This window comes from Macrobrachium nipponense, chromosome 24 (genome assembly GCF_015104395.2).
Source record: "Macrobrachium nipponense isolate FS-2020 chromosome 24, ASM1510439v2, whole genome shotgun sequence".
In the NCBI taxonomy this organism is placed as follows: domain Eukaryota; kingdom Metazoa; phylum Arthropoda; class Malacostraca; order Decapoda; family Palaemonidae; genus Macrobrachium; species Macrobrachium nipponense.
Window position 1 is genome coordinate 17,799,185 of NC_061091.1, and position 12,345 is coordinate 17,811,529.

The window sequence follows — 12,345 nt, forward strand, 5'->3', positions numbered from 1 at the left end:
AATAAATATATTACTATATTATATATATATATATAGATATATAGTATATATTACTTATTGGCATGAAATATTATATATATTTAATTATATCGAGTATAATAGAATATAAATAGATATATTATAATATATATTAATCTATAATATATACTTTGTATATAATATATATATCTATATATATATAAATATTAAAATTTTTTTTATATATCTTATATATTCTACATATATATTATATAATAATAAATATATATTAGATATTATATTATATATATAGTATTATAGTAATCTATATAATTATATATATCTCTATATATCATATTATATATATCAAGCTACAGTGTCCTTTAATATCTAATTCGCTCTACCTCGGAATTAATATATTTTCATATATGCTTAACCGAAGGGAATTTTTTTTCTCGATAATAGACTTGCCCGGACAGGGCGCGAACCCGTGGATCCTTTCAATCCAGGAACGTCAGCGAAGCTTTTTGCGGTGCTGGTGTAGTAGGAAAAGCTTCACTGACGTTCCTGGATTTGAACGTCCGGGCAAGTCTATTATCGAGAAAAAATTCCCCTTCTTCGGTTAAGCATATATGAAAATATATGAATTCCGCGGGGTAGAGCGAATTAGATATTAAAGGACATTGTAGCTCGATATATGTATATGAATCACGAAATGTGATATGACTTATATATATATATATATATATATATATATATATATATATATATATATATATTATATATATATATATATATATATATATATATATATAAACTTACCTTCATATTTTGCCCTGCAATGAAATTTCCCAATCTGTGGCTGAGACATACCTACGTTTTTTTTTTTTAATTTCGTGTATGAGAGAGCAATTTCCCTTGACTAATTTCATAACATTTAACCTATGTTCAAGTCTGAGTCATTCTGCGTTTCCTGTGAGTCTCTCGTGGGAACAGCAGAACCTTTTGCAATGGGTAATTCCTCATTCCTTCAGAATTGTGTTAGTAAGTCTTCTGAGAAAATTTCTTAAGTATAACACTCTCAGTAATAGTTGCAATAATCATTGTTTATGAGAACACGGTTACGCATTATGTATTATATTAATAATAAATATATGGGTAGTATAATATTTATATATGAAAATATGTATATATATAAATATATATGCATATTTATGTATACATGCTTATCATATATATATATATATATATGTAATATGATATATATATATATATATATATATATATATAAAGTTTATAGAATTATACTGGTCATCATAATTTCTCATAGTTCTAGCACTTGGATCTTAAGGCTTTTTAGCTCCAAACTTATCCAAAACAGCGTGAAGAATTCGGGAAATTAAGAGGGAATCTTTGCTATCGTAATTACATATATATATATATATATATATATATATATATATATATATATATACATAGAGAGAGAAGAGAGAGAGAGAGAGAGAGTCTAGTGGTCACTTTGTACCAGATACTTATGCAACTGTAACAACCACAGTGGCCTCTTAAAATTTCTCGAATTTTTCAGAATTTTTTGGGTCCGCTGGTCACTACTTAGATCCAAATTCAAGATTTTGAGCACAGCTCCGACGTCCGCAGCAGGATTCACAATTTTGAATTTGAATCTAATGCTTTGAAGTGACAAGCTTGTCCAAAGAGTGTGAAGAATGCGAGAATGTTAGAGGACATTGTGGATATTACAATTACTTGGTTTAATATATATACATACATGCATACATATATATATATATATATATATATATATATATATATATATATATATATATATATATATATATGTGTTTGTGTGTGTGTGTATGTATGTGTACAAAGGGATCCTGAGTAGTGGGTGGGAAGTGTCTTATGTTTGCTGAATAAGCTCTATCGGTGATAGTAGGGAGATCACATGCTGACTAGTGAAAGTTCGAAAGTGTTTGTTAGAAAAGATTGAATACAGATGGTGAAGGGGTGATTGTGGTTAATTTCTATAGGTATATAAGACTAAATACAATGGGTCATTGTAGACTGAGGAAATGAACGAAGCAATTGTTGAGCCAACTCTCTCTTAAAGAAGTGAAGTATGCCTGTTGGTAACGTAGATTGTGAATGTATGCTAATGTATCCTTTGGAAATCCTATGTGAACCCCAGGTTGAGATGGTCTAACCTTGAGAATTAAAGTCAGTAGGGGTGAGGATGGCTGCGTGTTGGGTATCCGTATGTTCCTGGGATGTCCCCTAGGGGGAGAAGGAGTTAATAAAGGAGTGTAGCATCCAATAGGCTTTTATTCATTATTATTGTCGTGAGTTTCAGCTTTTATTATCAAACTTTATTCATCTAACTATTCATGACTAATCTTTGTTTTTATGAAAAGTTAAGGTTTTTGTTAATCAGTTTTCATTCAAATTATTTAATATATATATATATATATATATATATATATATATTATATATATATATGTGTGTGTTGTGTGTGTGTGTGCGTGTGTGTGTGTGTGCGCGTGTGTGTGTGCTGTGTGAGATGCGTGTGTGTGTGTAAATTTGCCTCTTCCGTGTGCTTTTATGCGAGAAGTTATCAGCAAAATTCAGTGAAATTTTTTAGAATGGGGTTTTCATTTAAATTCATTTATTTATTTGTTTATATGTTTGATTTTTTTTTTTTATTGCGGTGTACGCTGTCACCTCCTATCGTAATAATATGATCAATATTATAAATTACTGGCACGTTTGCACTGCCACCTGTCAAAAACTCTGGGATTATGAGTCTGGAAATATGAATCCTATCCTAAATGCCAAATTTCGATTCATTTTCACGAAATTATAATAGTGCAGAGTTGTACAAGAGGTCTTCCTTACGTAAAGCCAACATTTTTTGCAGTTGCCAGTTTCTGTTTTTAGTAATTATTTGTAGAATAGAGATTAATTTTTGCACATCTTGCAATTAAATTTACATCTTTCTTATAAGAGCTGAAAAGGCAAATTCTCGCAGGGGAAACGCGGTTAAATGCGGTGAATTCCTAGTCCCGAATGCAAACAGAAATAATGTAACTGGCAACCCCTTACCGTTCCAGCACCCAACCCGCGTCCAGCAACAGGTGCGGTCAAAGTTACGTATCCAGTAAGCGAAACAAACAGGTAAGCAGTCAGTGTTCATGAGACCGTTGTACGGTGTGGATGTGCGACGACGAGCTTCCCCTTGAAGTAAGTGAGTGAGACGACGATGCGGCGTCCCTAAGTATTTCCTTGGGTCCGTTACGGTTTTTCCAAAGAGACTGGTTGATGCGGCAATTCGCCTTATCTGGTGTGGGGCGAATTATGGTTTGAAACAGAGAGAAGAAAGTTTAGGCGAAGAAAGTTGTTAAATGCAGGATGTGTGGCTTTCGCTGCATGGTCCCCCGGGGTCGCTGTTTCGTTGTAACGTGTCTGAAATGGTCAATTATATTAGGCAGTGTGACGTTATTATTAATATAATATCAACAGCTCTGTCGGTCGCCACTATTGATTCCACGTTAGCGTATGTGCTGTTATTATAATTACTCTCATTCCTATTTGCAATTAATATAATTACTCTTATTAATGTTATTAGACATATGTACTGGTTTCGTTGGTTCCCATATTACACGTGTAGAGTAATACTCTTCGGTATTAAAGTTTATCCCTTTAGTACAGTACATGTTTATGTACAAGTAAAAGCCTAATGCCTATGCAATGTCATACATTTTCTTTTTATTTACAAAAGTGCATTTCGTCTTACTTGAATATATGTCATTGAAAGCCTACGCATGTTTTACACGTGTAAACACTCCAGTTTTATATGGGCATATATTTACACATTTTTATAAGGATCGGTATATTCAAGACGATAGCAACTGTGAATTAAAGTTATGTCATACAGATAAATATCTATATATCTATACGGACATTAAGCTTCAAATGCAATTCGCTCTACCTTGGGAATATCTCGATATCATCGAAGGGGAATGACGACTGATGAGCGATTTTGTACGTTTATCAATTAAAAGTCCCCCTAGGTGATGTTCCTGAAGTAGAGCGAATTGGTCATTAAGCGACATTTCCAGGTTAATGTTTGTAAATAACCAAATGTTACGTTGATGTAATAAGCATTATATATATATATATATATATATATATATATATATATATATATATATATATATATATATATATATATATATATATATACATACACACATCATATCCTTGAGTATGTCGACAACAGCAGTAGTCAGTCAGCTGTCGTATTGACAAGTCATTCCTCTAATTCACCCGATTTCCAGTGAATTGGGGATCGATGTAATAGCCTTACAATACTCCGCGCGATTTTACTTATTCAGTTACTTATCTGTGTCTAGTGCGTTTAGAGGCGAAATGATTATTTATTAAATCCATTTCTTTGGCGCTGTGCGGTACAAAGCTTTTAATCAATTTACTGGGTTCGTGTTTATGTTAACTTTCAGAATAATTTTCAGAATATCCTTTTTCATTAGTGTGATTGATGAAGTCCAAACCATTTGAAAAGTCGGTTGGGTGAAGAATTTTCTTTTTCAGAAATAGTGTGGGTGCCATTTTTATTTGGGTTTCGTTAAATCGTGTTTTTTTTTTTTTTTTTTTTTTTAGGTAACTTATGTTTGTGATGTTCCAGACAATTTGAAAAGTCGTTTGATTGAAGAATTTGTGTCTTTCCGAGTAAATGTGACTGATATTTTCTTCGTTATCAGGCTTCGTTGAAATGGGGTTTTGGTTTTGGAAATTTTGTTGATTAAATTTAACAGCACATAGCTTCCTTTTTATTTATCATTCTTATTCCTTTGTGATATAGTTTATCATGTGTATTGACCTTTTTCTAAAGGGTTCTAATATGGAAACTATAAATGCCTGTAGAAAGCTCCGAAATTTGGTAGTAGAGGAAAAGCAACATTAACCATAGAATAAACCGAGATTTTTAAGTGTATTGTTGTTGAATATGTCTTCTGTCATCCCTAAGCACTAGACCTGGAAGATCGCTATACGGAGCTGCTTTGTCATTTATACTTAATACTACAAAGAGTTTGCAACTATCACAGAGAATGTTAATGGTTTTGTGATGAATTTGTCATTCAAGTTGTGCGAACTTCATGTTGAACATTCCGTTAAGAATTAAGATAAGGGTTCATATGTGTGTATTATAATATATATATATATATATTATATATATATATATATATATATATTATATAAACCTATATATTTACATATAATATAACATATATATTTATATATGTGTAATATATATATATATACACCTATATCATATATGTGTGTATATATAATCTAATATATATTGTGTGTGTTGTGTGTGTGTGTGTGTTATGTAATATATATCTGAATATATTTATCTGGAACAGCAACATATCTCGTATTAAGTTGACATTGAACGTAACAAAGTTTAAAATAGTTTTTGCACGATTATAGCGTGAAGATTAAACGATTATCTTGGAAATAATTAATGAAACCACGAGATTGTGGAGGTTGTTCATCAGATGGAAAATCCGTAGGAGTGTTGATGTAAAATTACACCAACGGAAATACCTTTTTGACCACGTTATCTTTTCTTCTTTTTTTTTGCCCTTTTTTGTCAGATGTACGAACTTTATGATCATTAATTTTGGATCGCCCTGGGACAAAATTGAATCTGAGGTTATTTGGAGTTATTTATCAAACATTTCCTGTTGGTTCGTATGTCTTATTCCTCAAAATGTGTCGTGTATTTATTGATGGTGTTTTAGTGAAACTGTGTGCTCGTTGCCCGATAATAGTTTGATAGATTTTGAGTGGTAAGTGGCTGTCTATAGTTTTGAGTTTGTATGTGGTCGTTTATTCATATATATATATATATATATATATATATATATATATATATATTATATATATATATATTATATATATTATATCTATATATATATATATATATATTATATGAATATAAATATACATATATGCATACGTAGTATACGTGTATATATATATATATATTATATATATATATATATATATATATATATATATATATATATATGTGTTGTGTATGTGGTAGTTTATTCATATATAATATATATTATATATATATATATATATATATTATTATTATATATATTTATTATTTATTATTGACGTATGAATATAATAATATATATATATATATATATATATATATATATATATATCTTATATATATATATATATATATATATTGTTCCATTAAATTCCTCGCTGTTCAGCTTCCAAGGAAAGGTGCTTCGAGGTTCTCAAGGAAAACATTTTTCGGTTGTAGTCACTCGGTGATCTAGTTGTTTATTTATTTTGCATCCTTACTCATTATCTACTTTCTTATTCATCCATTTGTTTTTGTTTTTTTTCTGGTTGAGGCTTTCCGAAAAAAAAAAGTTGTCTGTTATTTATTTAATTTTTAAAATTTTCCGGGTATTTTTTTTTTCTATATCTTCACATGTTTTTCATTTCTGTTTTGCTACGATTTTTTTTTAGCTGATTACGCAGTCTTTCTGTTTTTGATGCCTACCGATAAGTATAATTTTCTTGCTTGTTGTACACACACACACACACACACACACACACATATATATATATATATATATATATATATATTCATATATTATATATATATGATCATACATATACATATACATATAATAGACTACTGATCCCTTTATACCAGATGCATATGTAGTAGTAATACAGTATGTGTAAATATATATATATATATATATATATATATATATATATATATATATATATATTATACTCCATATATATTCAGCAAATACGTATATTCCGTTTTTTGTTTATAATAACACATGACCTCCTATGTACAAATGTGCACCGTTTAATCGTGACATCAGTACTCATTTCTCTTGTCGTTTAATGTACTTGAGAATTGCATTACCTTACGAGGTTTCAGAACTACTAAAGCAACAGAATACTGTCTCTTTTGTTTGGTAGAGTTCGATGTTCCACACCAAACTGCCTGTCCCTTTGACACCATAAACCTTGATTGGTTTTTATACCTTTTCTTGCCCTTTTGAAGGGAACCTGACTGGAAGTGATAAAGAAAGTACGAGGAAATGATAAAGGGAATGAGTAAGTGATAGAGAGAGCTTCAGACAGTGATAAAGGAAGCGTAAGGTTTTTATGAAAAGAGGGGAAGATCCGGATAAAGGTGAAGGAAATGATAAAGTGAAAGAGTAAGTAGTAATTGATGTCTTAGCACAGTGACAAAGGTAAAGGGAATGAGTAAGTAATAGAGAGCTGCAGACAGTGATAAAGGAAGCCTAAGGTTCAGATAATGGTTTTGGAAATGATAAAGGGAATAACAAGGTAATAAGGTAAAGGAAATGATAAAGGGAATGAAAAGGTGATAGAGTTTAAAACATTGATAAAGGAAGGGTAAATTTCTGATTAAAGATGAAGGAAATGATATAGGGAATAAATAGGTGACAGAAAGCTTAAGACGCGATAAAGGGAGCGTAAGATCCAGATAAAGGTGAGGAAATTGATAAAGGGAATAAGTAAGTAATAAGAGAGAGTCAGACAATGATAAAGGGAGAGGTGATAGAAACCTTAAAACGGTGATAACCGGAACGTCAGGTTTTGATAAAGGTCTAGGAAATGACAAAGGAAATCGATAGGTAATGGAGAGGGTAGGACAATTATGAAGGAAGCGTAAAGTTCTGATAAAGGTGAAAATAAATTATAGAGGGAATGAGTAATAAAGAGCTTGAGACAATGTAGTAGTGACAAAGAAGCGTAAGATTCTGGTAAAGGGAGTAAATAGTTAACGGAGAACTTTAAACGGTGATAAAGGGAGCGTAAGATCTAGATAAAGGCGAGGGAAATTTAAAGAACTAGACGATAATAAGAGAGGGGAAACAAGTAAATGAAAAAGAAGAATGTTAAAAATGGTAACAGAACTCCAAGAAGACAAGTTTTAAGAGAGGAGTTACGTCACCCGAAACGGAAATCGCCTGAGGTGACGTACTACTACTACTACTACTACTACTACTACTACTACTACTACTACTACTACTAGTACTACTACTAATATAATAATAATAATGATAATAATATAATTCCAATAGCAGACGGAGCGTTACGTAACGGATATTTTTTTTTTTTTTTTTTTTTTTTGGTGGGGACGAGTGTCCAGTGATGGTTCGCTATAATAACAGCTCTTATCACCTGCTGTGCATTTCGAAAAAAACCGTCGCAATCTTTGGATTCACACGAATCTGTTGCTTTGATCTGGAAGCGACAGATGCGATCCGGGTGACGATGCGCGTTATGGAAATGTATTGTTTGATAACCATACTTCAGAGTAACGGGGATGGGTAGTCAAGTGGAGATTTGTGTAAATGCATGGAATAAAAAAATGACGAGGCACGATTTAAAACTGGGGCACAGGAGAGAGAGAGAGAGAGAGAGAGAGACAGGCAGACACACACACACACACATATATATATATAGAGAGAGAGGAGAGAGAGAGAGAAGTAACGGTGATGAATGTATTTGGCACTGGAGTGTGAATTTGTAAATAGCTTTTATATTGCAAACTCTCAGAGATATTGTGTGTGTGTGTGTGGGTTTAATACTGAAGTGTAAATATGTAAACAGCTTTTATATTTCAAACTCAGAGAGAGAGAGAGAGAGAGTAGGTGGCTGATTCCAGTGGCATCTGACTTACAAGTACTAACGGTCGTGAATGTATTTGAAAGATGTTTGGATATGTAAATAACTATTATAATACGAAATCGAATACTTGCTGCTTCAAATAACAGATTTGACACCATGTGTCCTGCAAGAATGTTTGTGTTGCACAGGCTGCAAGCTTTGAAACTTCATACATTTTCTTGTTCATACCTTTCTGGACGAGGAAAGTTAATAGAATACCTGTCCCTTCTGAAACGTAGAGATCGATTGCTCTTTATTTGATTACTTAATTCGTTTTTTATTTATTTTTATTTGACATATTTATCCTGTAATGAAATCTTGTCCGTCACACGATTTTATTTGTCCTACGTACGCTAAACATAATGTTTCTTAGTAACTCCTTTCTGCTGCCTTCTTGTGACCAAATTGCTCCTTATTCCAGGCCCCCAAGGTCTGTCACAAACATCAAAATGGCTAGTTCGTATGGTGATTTACCAACCGCCCCCCCTCCCCCAACTCTTCGGAATCATGGACCTGCATTGCAAAGCCTGACCGAAAAAATCATTTGCATGTCCATAAATATTTATAAAATCTTCCGTCTCTGCTCTGCATTTCATTCTGCTCTACATTTCTTGCAGTAGCAGCTGCAGGCTGTATCAGTGCCTGTGAAAGCAGAAACGTTTATTGCCATGCAAGCGCCATCCCAGTCTCTGTAGCCACACAATTTCTCGCTCTTTGGCCACCACTCTTCAGAACGACTTCGAAATCGCCCACAAGTCTCGTCCAAAAGAATTGCGAGCTATTGTATGGCTTGAATCTAGGTTGTTTTCACGCGCTGGTGGGGAGATGTGCGTCAGACGCGCCCCAGAAATTTAAATATTTGAAAAGCTCGAAAAACTAGAACTTTTTTTTTAAATGTAGAGTCGAGTGTGTTAGATGTAGCGTAGAAACTGTTACTGTTAGTGATTAAAAGCCGTAGGTGTTAGTTTCTTCAGTGATGCAAAGGTCAGCTTTTAACTGTTATGCAGCTGGGATGTTGAGTAATACAAAGTTCACATTTAACAGCTATGAAGCTGAGTGTTACGTATCTGGGAGCTTAAATGATACACACCTGAATAAAGGTATTTACTGAATTGCATTAAGTCGTGCAGTTTACTTTATACTTTATTTCCGTAATTACTTGTAATTACTGTTACCCCTTCAAGTGTTATGTCGCTATCATCATCACTGTGCAACGCCTTGCAACGAAAATTGCAACATAGGATTCATTAGCTCAGTACACCAAAGGACATCCAGTCTTCCTGCAGGAGACGTAAGGCCAGTGACCCTGGACTGCTTTAGACCAAGGTCATCTGCCTGGCTCCCCGAGGCTAAAGCCAAGGTTAGGTAAAAGGACTCGGCTTCTGAATCCTGTCAGTCATCCTGTTGATGATGATTTCTGGTGGTCCTCATAAAGGCCTCAGCTTTTCGTCTACGCTTTACCCAAAGAGGTGTCACCCCCTAAATGTCTTTTTTTTAACTGGCTGGTTTTCGTTTTCCTTAGATGTGTACTGAAGATTGTTCGCGGTGTCCCTTCGGATCCTGTAGTAGATTCACATCACCTGTGCATTTGATGCTTAGGCCAGTCCCTTACGATGCTCCTGATTGGCTGTTGATAAGCCAATCACAGGGCTGGAAACTCTCTGCCTCTCGAGAGAGTTCACATAGGCAGGATGTATGTTCCACCTCTCCTAAGGGATAAGTCTTTCAAAAGTATCCCTCAGAAGAGGTGGAACTTACATCCTGCTCATGTGAACTCTCGAGAGAGACTGAGAGTTTCCAGTCCTGCGATTGGCTTACCAACAGCCAATCAGGAGAGCCGCAAGGGACTGGCCTAGACATCAGATGCATGGGTGATGTGAATATACTATAGCTGCAACCCCTTTCATTCCTTTTACTGTACTTCCATTCATATTCCCTTTCTCCTATCTTACTTACCTTAACCCTCTCCCAATAATTGTTTCATAGTGCAACTGCGAAATTTTCTTTCTTTTACACCTTTAAAATCTTTGTACTCTTAATTTCACATTCAGCGTTGAATGACCTCATAGGTCCAAGCGCTTGGTATTTGGCCTAAATTCTATATTCTATTAAAAGTTTGATGGAGAGAGAGAGAGAGAGAGAGAGAGAGAGATGGGTTAAGTAATTAACAACAGCTGACACTGTCATCAAAAGACAGCTTTAAATAAATTGAAAACATATAAACAATAATTCTGTTAAACCGTCATTGACATCAAAGATGATTCATTATATTTCTCACAAAAATCAATCGCAAAAAATGCATCGTAACTGTGTTAATTACGCCAAAGATAAACTGATTAGTTGAAAAAAATATGTTTTCTTTTATTTCTTAACTTTAGAAACCTTGAAAAAAAACTAAAAAAAACCTCTGTCGCTCACAGGCGTCAGTCACAAAGCTTTCCCTCGCTACAAAGATTCTGAATCGCCGGTATTACAAAGACACAAAACAATCAGATAAAATAAAATAAAAAACAAAGACAATGCGAATTAAACCATTTAAACAAACGCGTGTCCCAGGCAACGACAAAAAAAAAATTACAAGAAAAAATAAACTATGTCTGGATCGATCTTTGTTGAAATTGGTAAAGAAAAGTCTTGTATTATTAACCGGATATATCTGAAGGCTCCCTGAAATTCTACTACAACATTCCGAGAGGTAGTGCCATCAGTTCACCTCATACGGTGCGCTGTAGGCATTACTTAAGATTCTTTGCAGCGTCCTTTCGTCCCCTAGCTACAACGCCTTCCATTCCAAATAAACTGTACCTCCCTTCATATTATCTTGCTTCCTTCTTACTTTCCTCAATCCTCTCCAAACATTCGTTTCCGAGTGCAAACCTTTCTACTATTAATTTTCCATTTCAGCGCTGAATGATCTCGTAGTGCCCAGCGCTTGGATTTTGGCCTAAATTCTGTATTCCATTCCAAATTCTTATTGGTTCATACAATATGTTCCTTCAATCGTTCGTGAACGAAAATATGTGCGTTATTATTATTATTATTATTATTATTATTATTATTATTATTATTATTATTATTATTAAAATCCACAATTATATAGTAAAGTATATTACTCTGATAAAAATAGACTTTCGAACACCGTTTAGTTCGAAAGTCTTTGTTTTTTATTTTACATAGTAATATACTTTACTATATAATTGTGGATTTTTATGACAGATTGTTCTTCACGAGATTGTGAATTTCTTAGCATTATTATTATTATTATTATTATTATTATTATTATTATTATTATTATTATTATTATTATTATTGTTGTTGTTGTTAATTTCTTGTGAACGCAAATATTATTATTATTATTATTATTATTATTATTATTATTATTATTATTATTATTAGTTATTATTATTATTATATTATTATTATTATTATTATTATTATTATTATTATTATATTATTATTATATTATTATTATACATTTAGGCTTATGTTGGTATTGTTGTCAGCATTACTGATAATTGCGCCACCACTACAATAGCACTGAATTTTTTTATTGCTTGGTTGCTTGAACTAAATTGGGTCACACTTCTAGA

The 12,345-nt window shown here is 32.9% G+C and overlaps 1 protein-coding gene across 2 annotated transcripts in view; it reads left to right on the plus strand.

The window, feature by feature from the left end:
- Window positions 1–3,126: 3,126 nt before the first annotated feature.
- The window catches only part of LOC135205491 (metalloreductase STEAP4-like), an 83,035-nt gene continuing 73,816 nt past the window's right edge, over window positions 3,127–12,345 (plus strand). The window contains exon 1 of one of the 2 annotated variants that reach the window (XM_064236208.1): window positions 3,127–3,218. The gene's annotated coding sequence lies outside the window, so the exon portion shown is untranslated. The remainder of the gene's footprint in view (window positions 3,219–12,345) is intronic. The other variant, XM_064236207.1, reaches the window with a different exon arrangement.